This window comes from Castor canadensis, chromosome 4 (genome assembly GCF_047511655.1).
Source record: "Castor canadensis chromosome 4, mCasCan1.hap1v2, whole genome shotgun sequence".
NCBI classification, from domain to species: Eukaryota; Metazoa; Chordata; class Mammalia; order Rodentia; family Castoridae; genus Castor; species Castor canadensis.
In genome coordinates this window covers 149,093,979-149,111,531 of record NC_133389.1, presented here as the reverse complement: position 1 = coordinate 149,111,531, position 17,553 = coordinate 149,093,979, and positions in this window count along the sequence as shown.

Genomic DNA, 17,553 nt, shown 5'->3' with positions numbered 1-17,553 from the left:
AAAGCAAAAAAAGATTGTGGGATAGCCCAAGTGATAGAGTGCTAAGATAAGTTTGAACCCCAATATTGCCCAAATATATAAATTTAAAAAGCCCAAACCAGTATATCTGCCGGTCTTGATGGCTACTTGTGCTATTAAACTTAATTGCATCTGACCTATTATTATGTGACAGGGACAGTATGAGATTTGTATGATATTTACTACATGACTTGGCTTTGTTGCTTCTCACTTTCCATTTAAAGAGATGCTTAGGAATTATCAAACTGTGTAAGACCTGCAGGAACAAAGAATTGTTAAAGTAAAACTTCAAAAAGAATTAGACAAAGGCATCAAAGTAGCTCCACTGGTGCTCCAAAGAGATGGAAATGATAATGATATACATTTGATTTATATTTGGAAACAAAACATAAATCCATCTTTATACCATACTTAATGTGAGAAGTAAGTCAATGTTTATAGCCAGCATACTCAAGAAGAGGGCTTTTGTAGGGCAGGAATACCAGAAAGTGTAGTCACTGGGGCCTACTTAGCAGGTTAACAAGCACACTACCTGATGAATTACTAATACTGTGAACTGAATCTCATCTGTCTCTACAGAAGGCTCTCAGGGTCAGCAACAATATGGCTTTGGGTCTTTTGGTGTATTGATAGCTTAAACTTAAATTTTATCTTTAGTATGCATATTGAAACCTCAAGGGTTACCTATAAAACACTTTAAATTCAAACCTCAAGACAAGAAGAAAGATACTGAGTGGCAGAAAAAGAGCTTGAACTCATATTATTTGACACCACACTTGTTCATTTTATCCTATAGCCATGTACAGAAGTCCAAAACCAATTCAGTAATGTATATTTAAAAAGCTGTCTCAGAAAAGTGAGTGGAAAAGCTAAATGACTAGTTTTGAATAGCTTCAAACAACTTACTGTGTGTGTGTGTGTGTCTGTCTGTCTATCTATCTGTGCTGTATGAACTCAAACTGATCCTGTGGTTCTTGTTCAAGGCTAAGCTATGAGAGGAAGCTAATGATTGCCTAATATGTATTAGGCACTGATATCTTGTATAATCTTGAATATATCATATGAGGTAAGTATTCTTTTGTTTTACAGATAAGGATGCAGCCCTTTAGGAAGTTAAGAACTTGACTAAGTTTAAGAGCTTGAGGGTGTTGAAGATAAAATTCAAACAAAGTATGATCAAACACCTACAGAGTCCATGCATGTCTGTATAACATGCTCCTCTCCTGAAAGGAAAATAGAAGAAGAAAGAACCAATGCCTTCTGAACACTTACCATCTACCAGGTATTATTATTCCCAGCTTTTTATCTATGTTAATTTATCTCCAGAAGTCCTCATGAGGGAACTACTGTTACTCCTACTTTAGAGATCAGAAAACTATCAATTTATAACTTAGTTATGTGTATCTAAATACTTAGAGTTAGCTCACACTTTTAATAATGCACCTAGCTCCAGTCTATAGTCATTATATGGATTCATGGGTAGATAGAATATGCTTTAAAAACTGTACAAATTACCCTACTTACATGTTATTTAGAAAATGTTGTTTATTTAAATATTATTCAGATACTCTTTATAAATAGATAAGACATGAATATTATATACGGTGGCTTCTTGCTAACCAGAGTGCAGAATTGGAACAAACTATTGTGGTCACTAAATTTGGCCTACAATAAATGCTGAATAATCTGAACACCCCAAGCCTCAAAACAGTTGCAAAAAAAAAAAAAAAAAGAATCACCCAAAGATAAAATTGTGAGTTAAATAAAAGTAAAGGAATTTTGTCTTTTTTTTTTGAAGAGTTTCTCCTACTCACAGTAGGAGGCCAAAAGGAGGCCAAGAAAATACATGTTGCACATCATTAACTCTAGCCAATGGATACAACCATCCTGAGAATACACCTCTATTCTGTGACCACCATGTGTTCTGTGCACCACATAAACATTCTTACTTTCACACAGCTGAGGTTTGATTTTCTCAGCCAGTCAAAATCTGTGAAGTCAACTATTTTTTTCACATTCAAGTTGTGTATCTGTGACTCATTCTTTTTACAATCACAAATAAGTTTAATGATTTATTCATTATGAGTTTCTAATAAAAATATATAATTTCATTATTATATTAGCATACTAAATGATTAGCTATAGAAAGTTTACCTATTGTGTACCAAATGTAAAGAAATTATCATAACATTATTTTTTGTGGTTTTGTTATTATTTGTTTATTTGGTTGGTTGTTTTTAAGCATAAAGATGAATCGACTGTCTTCTTTCCTTAAAATATTAAACTTTTTTTCCCCAAAGTGATTTTTGTCTTTGTTAAGTTTTCATGCTTTTCACTGTTGGGTGTGTTTCTTTTTAGAATTAATATGCTATTATTTTTCCTTTCCTGCTTCATTTAACTGACTCATTTATAATTTTGTCAGATTTATTTATCTATCCAAAGAACCAAATTTATCCTCAAGTCATTCTTTTAAGCAGTAAAAAGGACCAAAAAAGAAAACATTAAAGGACTCCAGTGCCCTCACAAAGAAACTTCCAGTTCAGTCAACAAAATTTAAACTTCCAGTAAAAACAGAAAACTCTCTGAGGTGTAGACCCCAATGGCTAAGAAAAGCCACAAGTTCAAGTTGACCTCGCCAAAAGCATTTATACTTTTAGCCAAACTTATTAAAAACAAAATTCATTTGAAAGGAGAAAAAAAACATGCTACTGGGTTTCGTAACATCAAGATGACAGGCTACAAAGGGATTTTATTTTTAATGATCTTGCCTACTAAACAGGCCTCTAAATCTGTTTTTCTTTCAAGTTCCTCTGCTTCCCACTTTCCAGCCACTCCTAGAATAGGCAATTCACCCTTGTGACTAGAAAACAAAATACCACATTTGGCAGGATTTCATTTTCAGGAAGCATTTCTTTTCTTACTAACATTATCATGTAAAGACTTTCCCACCCAGTCCCAGAATGGAAGATAAACCAACAGGAGAACAAATGCTTTGAAAAGGACAATAGCTAATCAATACTTTTCACTTTATGAAAATCAAAAATGGTTCAAGAGCAAACCAAGAGAACCAATGGTTCTCCAGAAATGTAGCTTTATGTTTTGTTTCAAGGGAGAAATACTATTTTAAAGTGGTTTACCTATGGCTGGTACCTGAGGTACAGTCACTGATAGCCAGAAGGGAAAGAATTTGGCAGGACTAATTTCTGTCACCTTTGATGGTCTTAGAATACAATTTCTGCAAGAAAAACTGTGACTTTCATCACTATTCCAATGGCACTGCTAGTGGGAATGGACCATTGATGACATTTCTGACCTACACTCCAGTCAGTAGCCAGTCTTGATATGACTCTGCCAAACAGAGGGAAATTGGTGGCTCTGGACAGTCATTGAGAAGAAATCTGGAGGAGATGTTGAGATTTGATTTGAACAGTAAGCTCTAGCTAGATTATGAAGAGTCTTTTCTTTCAGGGTAAGATATCATATCATCATATAGAAAATTGGGTGATGGACACTTGTATGGTCTCAAGGTGAAGAGTTGAGAACTGCCCTCTCAGGAAACAGTTAAAGAATGGCATCTCAGACAATGGGTGATCTTCTCTTTAATTCCTACGGAGACATTTTAGGTCTTCTGTCTTGCACCATAAGAAAGGATTAAGAACATAATTCTGACCTATACACAGGGAGACATACAAAGTAAGAGGCTAATTGTTGATAACAACAGGAATGTCTGAAAACAACTAAACAATGGAACTTCTGAAAAATATTGGAGAATTTTTTTGTTTATTATTCAAAATTTATAAAATAATGTGATGAGCAAATCTTAATGAAGCACTAACTATATATAGCTCTGGGGTAACTGCTGGCACAGGTTTGTGTTTAAATATTTCTATTTATACAATTTTGAAGGTCATAAAATATAAAAGGTCTTAAAATATAAAAGTCATTTGTGATCAATCCAAAATTTGGAGATTTTTCAAGGGGAGAGGAGATTGTCATGACCCATGTCTGTTACATTGAAATTTCTCTGATTATCTATAAAATTAAATGTGGAAGATAAATTTAATGTGACAATAGTAATTACAAAAAAAACCCCTATATGATCTAAGTATAAAGTAGGGCAGTTTTTTTGATTGACATAGAGTTATAGAGATGATTATTAAATGACTTAGAAACTAAACTGGAGTTTATAAATTATTACTGTGAGAAAGAAAGACACACATTAGCATTTATTTAAAGGAAGCATATTAATTAATGCACATACCTACCTGGCACTTATCTCTATGTCTTCTACTAAATTATTCTTATATCCTGGGTTGTGCATGCTACTCAGTGGTAAAGCACTTGCCTGATTCATGCAAGGCTGTGGGTTCAATCCCTAGTACCACACACAAAAAAATCTTCAAAATTTAAAGGGTAAAAGATTCTAAAGAGGAATGGTTGATATCTTTCTCACAGAAGCTGTTGGGTAGGAATTATTTAGGTGGTAGTATTTGTAGGATCTTGAATCACATGTAATACCTCTCTAATTCTATTTACAGATAAAGAAGTCAGGGGAAATACATCTGAGAAAGAACAGGAAATATGGGCACACCTGAAGATGGGTCTAGAATCCCAGTACTAGAGTCTGAATTGCCAATACAAGATCTACTCATAAAATTATTGATTATTTTCTCTCTCCTTCTATGTCCTATTCCAAGCATCATAAAAGAGTTTCTTTATTCTTTCTTTCTTTCTTTTGATCTAATAATCTCACTCTGAGAATTTATTTAGAAAAAGAGCCCAGAGGAAAAATTCAAAAAAGGAGAAAGGTTAGATGCATAATAGTATTCATTACAGAAGCTTACATTCTACTGGGATAGTTAAACAAAAGCATAAATAATGAAAGAAATATATACATTATGAAAAATGATATTAAGAATGGAAATGTGATGTGACAGGAAGGGGTATTTTCAGAGTGTGCTCAGGGGAATCATCTCTAAGGGGTAACATTTGAGCCAAGACCTAAAAACGACAATAAGCCAGTATGGAAAGAGCTCAGCAAAGCTCATCCTAGAGAATGTCAAGTAAAACATCTTTCTCTTATTAGTGCAAATTAACTGTACAAATGGACTGCATGTCAATATTTACATACGTGTATAGAATGTTTAATCAAATTTACCTCTCTGTTACTCTTTCTGACATGTATTAGATATGTAATAAATATTTATTGAAGGAGAGTAAAAAATAAAAGGAGATTTGAAGTGGGGTAAAATCCCATAGAATTTTTCTGGAAATCAAATAACTAATAGTTATTAATTTTTTTTTAAATACAGGTTTTCAATAATCTCCTTTTTAAAAAAGATATTATAAATGTAGAAAAGGATATTGGGAAATTCCTTCTTTTCTGATTTTGATTTTAAAAGCTCTTCAAAAGTACATAATAAAAAACAATTGAGGTTGGGATTGGTGGGTCAAGCCATAATCAATTACACAGGAGGTGGAGATCAGGAGGATCATGGTTTGAGGCCAGTTAATGCAAAAAGATCCCATCTCAACTAATTGCTGGATGCAGTGACATGCATCTGTCATTCTAGCTATTCAGGAAAGTACAAATAGGAAGATCGTGGTCCAGGCCAACCTGAGTGCAAAGTGAGACCCTATCTCAAAAATAACCAAAGCCAAAAAAGGACTGATGGTGTGGCTCAAGTGGTAAAGTGCCTGCCTAGCAAATGCTAGACTCTGAGCTCCACCTCCAGGACCTCACAGTTAGAAAGATAACATTTTCTAAATGTTGTGTTCCAGTTCTTCAGCTATTCTCCCTTATTTTCAAGGTCACCCTTGTATATTCTGTCTCATGACTCTGGAGCAGGGACTCTGCAAACCACATTTGTTCTTCACCTGCTGATTCTATGTTTGGTTTAGCCAATAGGGGATGCTAGACAGACAATGGAAATCAGATCACTTCGTATTTATATCCAATTACTGTCAATTCACATAGCATTTGTATAGACTTTCTATCTGCTTGCTGTTTTAGTTAGTGTCAGCGGAGTAACACTTCTTCACCATGGCACTGCCTCCCTTAGCAGTATGAGAAACCATTTCGTAGCTTATCCAACACTCAGAGCCACCAGCCCAGGAGTGTCCCCTCCTCAGAAATTTGAACTTCACTCCACAGGGCCTCTCCTCCAATCTTCAACGTCTTAATCATTTCAGTCTCTTGCCTTGATTCCTTCATTTCTAGATACAATAGCTTCTACTTCCACTACAACTTAGTTTTCCTTTTTACCCTTTTACTTATTTAATCAACTTTATAACTAGTTAACAATTCTTTATATTAAATTCTTTCTGTCCAGATAAGTGATTGGATTTATGTCTCCTAATTGGACACTAACTTGTACAAGATGACATCATTAAATCTCTTTCCTGATTTCTTTAGTTTGCACATGCTACTTGACTAGAAGCAAACAAAACAGATAATTTTAAAATGTCCAAAAACTTGACATAAACAAAAATTTTCAAACAGGTGAAATATCCTCCATGTTCTACCATCTACTCTGGATCTTGCTTCTTTCCCCAACCTATTTCTTTTTTCTGTTTTCCCTCCTTCTCTTTTTATGCTGTTCCCTCTGACAGTTATTTCCCTCAGTCATTTCCTCTTCTCACTTTGAAAATTCTCTTACTCTGTTCTTAGCAACGCAATACCCTCCTCATACTGCCTACTATTCAAGAGATTTTGAGCTCAGTTCTTTCACTTTTCAAACTCATTAAATGCAAGAGGATAAACAGGGTGAGGACAAAGTTTCTATACATAAAAGCAAGAGAAATGGAGAATTAAAATCTGGGCTCAACAATGAGAGGTTTAAATAATGAATACTTTGAGTTCTATCTCAATGAAACCTTGTCAATGGCTATCTGCTCTGATTACACCTAAGGATCTAAAGGACCTACCCCCAACTGATACCCAAGGACAGGCTTCCTTCCTATATTTTCCATACCCTCATGGCAGATAGTACAAGAAGACAATATCCCATCCTGCGAAGGAGCTGGGATGAACTGTGGCTATATAAGACCCTAACTAGAAAATACAGAGCACACTGGTGGATTCCTATTTCCTTAGTTTCACTCTCAGAATCACACTCTGATCTTAGTTCTTTGGTTTCCATTGAAATGTTATTGCTCAGTAACTGTCTGGATTTCCAATACTCATCTCCACCATAAATGAAAATTTTCTTCCATATCTCAATCTTCACTGCTTTGTTCTCAGCCACCTTTCCCACAGGAAGACATTCATCCCTTGGTATCTGGGGGATTGGTTCCAGGACCTCTGCTGATGCTCAAATCCATGAATGCTTAAATTCCTTATATAAAATGCCAATGTATTTGGATATAACCTAAACCCAGTGTCAGATATACGTTAAATCATCTCTAGATTGTACATAATAACTAATATAATATAAATTACACATAAATAGTTGTTGGGTTGTACTACTTAGGAAATAATGACAAGGAAAAATGTCTATACATATTCAGTATAGATGAAGTTTGAGGGAAGGGAATTGATCCCAAGTTGGTTAAATCTAGATGTGTAGAACCTATCAATACAGAAGGCTGGCTATAATTTTCTTTCATAATCTGTTCTAATTTCTAAGAGTTTCATATGTTACCTTTTCTAAGGATTTTAAAATTTAAACAGACTGACCAGAAACCTGCTGTGTTAGTTAACACAAATGTTAAAAAGTTGTAAAAGGTAACTTCTGGCCCTAAACAGACTTGTTTGGGATAGTCTTCAAAGAAGTTATTTCTTATTCTCAAATCAGTCAACCTAGGGGGGAGGGTAGTCTGAACTAGACTTCTACTTCTGGAATGCATCTTTATAAGTCAGGAAGTTTAAACATCCTATAATTATATAAATAAAGATAAAACAATGTGTTTTATCTGTTACCGAAGATAATTTTTAAAAAGAATGACAATATAAGAAAAATAATCTGTTGCCCTAATATGGTAGAGGGTAAATCAATGTAAGGTGAATTTATTTTTATTATGCTAATTGCCAAGAATTCATTCTCTCAGCCAAGACACAGTTTGTTTTTCATTTGCTTTCTGACAAAATTTGACAAATAAAGGTTTGGTTGTGGATCACAAAAGGGCTGGAAATAAAACAGCAATGACTATTATAAGAGATTTCTGGGGAGTGTTTTGCTATGACTATTACTTAATAATATGCAGAATTAAAAAAAATTTAAGAGCCTATTTCTGAACTGTATAAAAAGATTGTAAGCTTATTATTAAAATCATCCTTACACACATTTCCTAATACAGTCATATACACTCAAAAGAGCCTCATAAGAGTGTTTTACTACCAGCTATTAGAAATCTTATTTGAATTGTCCCACAGTTTCATTTCTGTGAACTATTCTCTTTCTTCTGATGCTTGTGGTATCAAGTAAACTAAAGTAATTATAGAGAATTGATACTCAAAGTCATGCAAGGAAAAGAGAGGAATTGACCTATTTAAAGAGGAGGTTTTGGGGGCCAGGCACAGTGGCTCATATCTGTAATCCCAGCTACTCATGAGGTAGAGATTGGGAGGATCACAGTTTGAGGCCAACCCAGCCAAAGATCTAGTGTGACCCCATCTCACAAATAAGTTGTGTGTGGTGGCATGTACCTGTCATCACAGTTACACAGGAGAAATATAAGAGGATTGCTGTCCAGGCCAGCCTGGGAGAAATGAGAAAACCCTATCCACAAAATAACCAAAGCCAGAAGGACTGGGACCATAGCTAGGGCGGTAGAGTTCTTGCCTAACAAGCACAAGTTCAAACCCCAGTCCCACCAATAATAATAAAGCAGTGTCTTTGTCACTAACTTCTTGCTTTCATTTATACTTGGCAGTCTTTGGATTTCTAGAGTACATATGTAGAAATATTAGCTATCTTAAAACTCCTTTGAGATTTCATAGGAGGTTTCCCCAAAATTTTAGTTAGCATTTCCTAGGCATTCATTCTAAATTCTAGTGTAAGAAAACCAGTCCCCTTTCTTTTAGAATGACTTCTGAAATCTGTGTAGCCTGTACAAAAGAAGACATAAAATGTGAAGTGTTGAAGTGTACACACTATGGATAATAAATGAAGGCTGATGACAGCATAAGAAGGCACACATTTTCTGATGGGAAGTCTCTGCTCTTAAGAGGAATGGGTTCTGGTATGTGTGCACACACACATACATTTGAAATTCCAGAAAGGAAACTGAACATCTGGTTATTTCATTCTATTATTTCTTAATTTATAAGGATATGAAAATTTGAACATCCCATATCAGAAAGTCATCAATCTGTGATAAGCTTCTCATTCTTTTTTGAACAATCTTCTTGTGACTATAGCATGGAGTTATTATTATGGCAGCTGCATTTGTGACTCATTAGAAAAACACATCTCTCAACTGAAAATGTAGTGTGTTTCTGACATTAAGCCTAGCATTGAGGTCACAAAATCCATTGCTGTTTTTGTAGCTTTCTTCAAGATTCTATGAAATAGATGTTTCATATGGCCTAAAAAGATTGCCTAAGAATAGCAAAAATAAATTTTGAAGAGTTTTCAGGATCCTTACTACCTTTTGTGGTTTCAATATTCTAAACATATATACCTGGAGCTAACTTTGGCCCACTCTTTCTTTTTCGAATGAAGAGAAGTTCATATGCTAACCTTCATGAAAAGTACAACCTAAATGAAAACTTTCCTCCATTGATGAAAAAATGTCCAAATTATTTATTTTCCTATGAATATTTCACTCCATTCATGCAGTATAATAGCAAACCAAAAATTCTACGAGCAAAACTGATTCATCCATCCTAGCCAAAACATTTCATGTCTCTGAACTTGTTTCATCAGCTACAGTGGAAGATGATGACGGACTGATGACACATCCATTTCTTTGCAGTTATAAAGATGAAGAATCTATCTAGAACATTTATCTAAAAGTAATAAGCCCTAAAAAGTTTTAGCAATATAGAAAATATATAGAACATGCTAAAAGAAACACTTTAACTTCTATCTTTATGAAGGAGCACAGACATTTTGCAAATGTCATTCCAGTGTCCTCTTTAGAACAGAATGCATAACTTTATATGCACAAGAGTATCTAATGGACATTGCTCTTAAACCTTCCTCTGGATTATATCTGTTTAAGTTGTACTGTATGATATTTTGATATACTTATGATGAAATGTCCCAAACCTTCTTTATACACTTAAATATGTCAACAAAACCTTTCCATTATTGACACACATTCATGCACATCATCCTTCTAAAGGAATTCAGATAATCCCATGGTCAAGATGTCCTAAAGTCACTTAACAATTCTTCTTGGTAGATAATCAGGCTCTTCTAGCTTTTCCTTATAAACTTCACTGTGATAAATTGTTTTGTGCCCATATATGTTGTTGTTTCTTTTTGTTTTTTGAGACAAGGTCTTACTATGTTGCCCAGGCTGGCCCCAAACTCATCCTCCTGCTTCAGCTTCCTGAGTACTGAAATTACAGGCATTCACCACCATGCTCAGCTCATAGTTTTCCATATACATATTTGTGTATTATTCACTGCTCCTTCAAAGCAGAAATTATTGGGTCAAAGGATACATACACTTTTGATATATATTGCCAAATTGCCTACCATGTGGTTTAATAAATTAACATTCTTACCAGAAATGCGTTGAAGTGGGATTTTCTTTTTCCTTCCATGCAATCAGTATTGTATTGATACTTGAGAATCAGTAATTCAAACAGTCATAATGCTTTTACTTGAATTTTCTGTATTATTATCATTGAAAATGTAAAGCAGGTGATTATTGAGATAGAGAAGCGTAAAATGGGAGAATAGAGCCCCCAGAGTGAGGGCATTCTCTATATTATTAATGAAGGTGAACTCTTCCTCTTATGTGTTGATCTATATGTTAGTCTTCATTTCTTAGTTGCCTCTTCATGGGCTTAGACCATTTTTTCCTTCCTTCCTTCCTTTTCTGATAGTACTGGGGTTTCCAGCTCTGGGCCTTGTGATTGAGCCATGCCCCGAGCTAGCCCTTTATTTTTTCTATTGAAATTTGTTCCTGTATTCATACTGATTTGTACCAGCCTTTGTGGTTCATGTTAGTTTTTGATAAATCTATTACAAATATTTTCTCCAAGACTTTCATTTATCCTCCAACATTATTTATAGTGTGTCTGGTTATTGTTTATTGTGTATTATTTATTTATTTTTGACTCAGATGTAAAGGAAAAAAAGTCAATCTTTAATATTCCCATTTAAAAATAGGATTTAGTGTTCCAAATCAGGACAACAATGAAGTATGAGTTCCTCAAAGCATCCTCCTTGCAATGCATATTCCTTTGGAAGGTGGCACTGATATGCAGAAGATCAAAGCACTTTAAAAATATGGGATGCAAATTAGATTCCTATCCACATAAGATCCCATAGTCCGGAGAAGAGAATATTAAAAAGATAAACATGGCTTGCAACACATATTTGCCTGGACACTGTTCACTGTTCAATGTCTATCATCTATGATTTATATTTCAAACAAAAAAGTTCAGATTGAGCTTTTAATGGCTTAAAAATGAGCACATGTCTAAAGAGATGAGAGGTTGGTAGATCTTTATTATTTACAATTGCAAATAACCATCTGGTAAAAATTTTGGTTCTTAGAAACAAATTATTTCTTCCCTACCACAAAATAAAAAAGCTAATCAAGCTTCTGTAAACTAGGTATTAGAGATGCTTCTCATCCCATTTTAAAAATACAGTTTTTCAAAATAGCTCTTTGTTTTTACATATACATAAATACCTATGTTATATGAGGAGCAATGGAGTGTAGCAGAAATAGAATTGAATTGAGATCTGGCTCATACTTCCAATTTTTGCCAATGACATGCTGTAATTTTGGAAAAGGGCCAGTATTTCTATATTGGTCAATCTGTCCACTTTTTTTCTTTCCTTTGCCTTTATTTTTTTCTCTCTTTCTCTCTGAGGACCTTGTTATTTCATGCTTCCAGATTGTCCTAAAGTCCTTTAGGGATTTATAAAAGGCAAATAGTCATAATGCTGTTTGATCAGGAAGGAAGATATCTTATAAGCAGTTAGGTTTATGTAGATGAATGATCCTGTGGAAAGAAGATAGTCAACCTTCCCATTTCAGCTGCAACAGACTTTGTTTCTCTCCCAGCTTTCAACAGTTCTTTCTCTGCTCCTATTCTCAGCTGGTGAGCTCACCTTGTTCTTAAAATAAAAAGATCAAGGCTATCTCTCGTTGATTTCCACCTTCACTTCACCCTCTTTTCTCCTACTTCTGCAGACATCTCTTCACAATTTTCCAGTCTCAGAAGAGCCTCAGAAGTGCTAGTCCCTCCCCTGATACACTTGATTGAGGTATTTTTGCCTCTCACTTGTGCCTTTCTTCTCTGTTCCATTTCCTCTTCCCCTAGTTTAAATAATAAGCATCTCACCATCTCAAGGAAAGTCTTTTCTTGACTTTGCCACCATTTTCCCATTTATACCTGCTTTATTTTTATGGCAAACCTCTATTTATGCTGCCTCTTCCTCATAACTTTTGTCCTTACCTCTGAAGCATAATAGCCATCACTCACTTACTCTTTAAAAAAATCGCTATCTTTTTTGTCCAACAGAATAGCAAATGCAGTCTCCTTTACTTTTTTTTGCGATTTTTGGCACTGTTCACTGTATTTCTTTCCTGAAACTCTCTGCCTCTTTGTCTTCAGTGAAGTCCCACTCTACTAGTTCTTTTTCATCCTACTTACTTCTGTCCTTTCCTTTACTGGATTGTTTCTCATTCATTTCTCTGTTCCATCCTCTCAGTTGCCCTATAGAACTGTGAAAAATTCAGGATTCAAAATCAGATCTACTTTCGATTGGTAGTGTTGTTTTGGAAAAGTCACTTTATTTGTTGTTTCCTTTTATGAATGAAGTTAAAATGCTTATCTTGAAAAGAAACAATGAGGCTTAAATAAGAAAGTATATAAAGGCATTTATCCCAATGCCTGCCCAGAGTTGATACTCCCCTATTCACATTATCTGTTTTTAATCTCTGTGGCATTTCCCTTCATCATTCTGGCCCTAACACGCTTTGTCTTTGCTGACTACCCATTGTCTAGGAAAGCGTGTACCACAGCTTAATACTTAATTACATACTGTCTTTTTGTCAGTACCCAGTTCTTCATGCTACTTGCATCTTCTTAATCACAAAGCAGAAATCATCCCCAGCAGTTCCACCGTACCTCTCAGCTCCTTACACACCATTCAGTTTTCAATAAATGGCAGATACCTGTGAGTTAACATGAGACCTTACTCTGCCCTGCTAGATTAATAACAAGTGGCCCAGAAAACCAAGAACATGTAAGAAATCCAATATCACCTTCTTTGTCATCTCTCTGATTTCCCTGGGCTTCCATAAAGATGATTATATTTTAAAATAAAGGTAATAAGAACCAGTGTTAGTTTGTTTAAAAAATTACCCCCATTCTCCAGATTCTTGGGGTCAAATGGCACCGTGTTCTTCCAATATTAACAGTGCGATAAAGTGCCAGACACTGGCACAATAGTAAATAGAATGAAGATGCCTTCCTTAAAAAACTCTCACTTTGCTGGAATAGCTCAGTGGTAGAGTGCCTATCCAGCATGCTCAAGACCTTGAACTGGATCTCCAGCAGCACAAAAAAACAAAACAAAACAGAAAACACCTCACAGTTCAGTAGAGTAGAACAGGCAAATGAGCAGGCAATTCTATTAGGAAGCAATAAATAATATGTGGGAAAGAATTGGTTATAAATAAAAGAGCAATTGAATCATGCTTTGGGAAGAGTGGTTATCTGACAGGACTTCCAGGTGAAATAATTTCTAAGATGGAATATAAGAATCCATCTAACGTGATAAGAATAATATTATTTAAGTAATTGCTTGTAAAAGATATATACATCATTTTCTTTTAAATGAAAATTTTAAATGTCTTCGCTCCTCTGTGCTCCTCCTCCCCAACACCTTTCTTCAAATCTCTGCCAGATTCTGGGCTTAGCCCTAAATTAGGTTTCTAGTTAACAGACTTGGAAAAGAATGATATAATTTTAATAATCAAAGGTAAAAAAATATATAGGGGCCGGAGGAGCGGCTCAAGTGGTAGAGTGCTTGCCTAGAAAGCATGAAGCCCTGAGTTCAAGCCCCAGTACCATCAAATTTTTTAAAAAAGGTAATAAAATATAAAAAGGTGAAGAGTTGATTAAAATTTACTTTTTCTTTTTTATTTATAGAAAGTTGACATAAAGTTTCAAACTTAGGAATCTATTTTAGAAACTGAGCAACTTTGAGTTTTTCAATGGCATACCATGTACAGAATGTTGTCTAAATGAAAATTCAAAAGACACAATATTAAAATTAATATTTAAAGATGGTCAAAGATCTGAAACTATCTATTTAATGTGAAGCAGAGGAAGTCTTTTCAGGACCAGGACAGTTCATGCCAAAGGGCGCTCATTCTGGCTTTGTGTATAGGAAAGATTTACAGTATCTTTTTTTTCCACAAATGAGTTTATTCAAAATGAAGATAACTTCTCTACCTGTGTAGGTATGGAAAACAGAGAAAAGGCTTTTTCTTGGAAAAATGGCATTGTGTATTTCTTACTAATAACAGAATGCATTGAAGAGGTAAATATCTAAATCAATGAGGTTTTGTATCGTGCCCAAATTCCTGTGTAGAAAGAAGGGAAATGCTTCTTTTCTACTTCCCTAGTTATCCCACAAAAAAAAACTGAACCAAATAGAAAAAAGAATTCAGTTTATCAAAATTCTCCATGGGGAAAACCTTGGCTCCCATTGTGCACACCAATTGTAATTTTCTTTAGGGTCTCTCGCCTAAGTCTTCCTTTTGAAGTAATTGAAATGTGTTTGAATGTGACAGATACTTCCAAATTCTCTCTAATCTGGCAGCAGTAGAAACTTTTCTTGTTCATTTTTTTCTCCTTCATAACTACAGAGCTCCAAGCTCTGAAGATATTACCACAATGCTACAAGGTTGTTTACCTTCGCTCCTTCACCAAAGATAATCCAACAAATTACATTAATTATAAACCAATATGTTCCATTCAATTCCCATATGAGCCAAACCTGGGGATGAGCATCTGCTCTTATTTTCTGAGCTTGGTTTTGAGGACAAGATTCACAACAATGCTCAATCCATAATTAACAGAAAAATTAAAGATGCAACATCCTGACATCCTGCTTCTTGAAGCAGGATGCTTAAAAATATACATCATGTCTACTCTCGGCAGGTTCTTCTTCTCCCCAACTCAGAAATAGTTTATTGTTATCCCTGGCATGTTGTTGTTTGTTTAAAATATTTACATTTATTTTGGACTTAAAATAAACATGTAAATATTTTCCATGCAATAAATGAGCAATAATTTCTCATGAGAATTTGTTTTTAAATTTGGGGTTCCCTATTTCTCTAGATAATTTCATCTCCTTCTCCCTTAAAAACTCTGGGTAATGCCTATTAAGCATATGGTTTCATAATGTGGGAAGTGGAAATGGGCAAAATTTATTTAAGAAATTTGGTGGAGTTTTTTTTTTTCCGTGTTTGGTCCATAAAAAGAAATAATAGTAAATTGTACCAGATACCCATATACAACTATGTTATATATTTAGTGCATACATCTTTTATTCTAGTCATGGAAATCCCAGTTAAACAGTTGGTGGTAAACAAATATTTAAAATATCTGTATTATGGATACCTAATTCATATATAGCATCCATATGTGGTTGAATATAAATAGGCATACTGTTTAAGTACACCCACACACCACACACTCAGTGAGTAGAGAGTCTTACAGCGAATGGGCTTCTGGGTTTTCTTTGTTGTTGTTCACATGCAGAATACCTGAGTATAATGTGAACATGAGCGTTTTGTAAGTAATCATTCTGAGATCTTGAGAGGAAAGGAGTCCCGAAATGAGCATAACTCTGTGGACCTCCAAGTGGGTCATTGTTTATCCTCACTGCATAGCCAAACATGGAGAAAAAGTTAGGCTGCTTCCACTGGTCTTCCTCTGCTTATCCTCATATGATTCTCAGCACCACCCAGGTGCACTTAGAGATTCTTGCTGCAGTAAGGTTGCCTTTCATCATTGAATCTGTGCATGGTGGAACAGAGCCAGTGCAAGGCACTGGCCTTGTGTCCAGGTGCTGAGCACCCATGGCCAGAATCCAGAGGAAGAAAGCTTCCCAGCAAGAAGGTCACCAGGCTCAGTGTTCACATCCTCAAGGGCTTGCCATTCATATTAGTTCTCTCCCAGAGAAGTTTTACATGTTTTTACCAGACGAGATCAAAAGAAACAACTAGAAGGCAAGATGCCCCCAACTACAAACAAGAGTAACTTAAGCTGTGCTTCATAAGTTTTTAGAAAAAGTTACTGTTAAATTAATAAAGTAGTTATAAACTGACAGTTTTGTGGGTTAATCAAGTAACTGAAGGCAGACCCAGCAGCTTTTCCATCTTTTTACTCTGCCATCAATAATTGTTGGTTTTGTTCTCAGTTTTGTCACCTCATTATTTCAAAATGACTTCTATAGCTCCAGACATCATGTCTTCACCTGATATGAACCAAAACCTTCACCTCCTATGATTCCCTCCACTTTTAGGAAAGAAAATGTTCCCCAGGAGACTCCTGCTAATTTTCCTTAATGTGTCTTGGTCAGAATTGAGTCACATGGCCAGAAGAATGATACCATCAATTAGACTAGACCAATAATAATTCATTTCCATTATTTTCTAGAACTGGGAACATTGGTTCCAATGGAAAAATTACTGTTATATAATAAGTAAGAGTTTTCTTGCCACCAAAATGTCTATCACACAAGTATACACATGTGACCAGCACCAGGGTATACTATCTAGAGTATACTACACACACAAACACACACACATTCTTATATTTTATAATGCCACAGTTATTTTGCATTGGATATTATATTAATAATGATTATTCATTGGATAAAAATAAAACTATTTATAAAATATTGCATATATCTGCCATTCTGCTATGGTATTTCTTCTTAAAGAGCTATACAGTGGAATAAACCTCTCTCTATCTCTGAGAGATACTGGGGTAGAATTTGCCAGCTGTGTACCAAAAATATTAACTAATTAACTTTTCTGTACTTCAATTTTTACATGGATGGATGATATTGGGGTAAAATTCCTGGGCTATCTATTGGATCATGCTGGGCAGAAAGGAATCATTGCATAAATTATATGAAGCTGCTTTGGAACTCCCAATACTTGGTAATGTGTTTTTATTTCATCATTATAGTATTTTATGATGACTAAAGGGCCAAGATGGCTGGGAATTTTGGACCCTGATGGTGGTCCCCAAGAGGACTTTTCAGTGAAAAGCAGGATACCACCGATTCACTTACCTTCCTTTCCTACCCAGCCCTACTGTCTCCTGGGGTCTTCTGACCCTGCCAGGAGACAATTCCCAAACATTATTCCATGGAT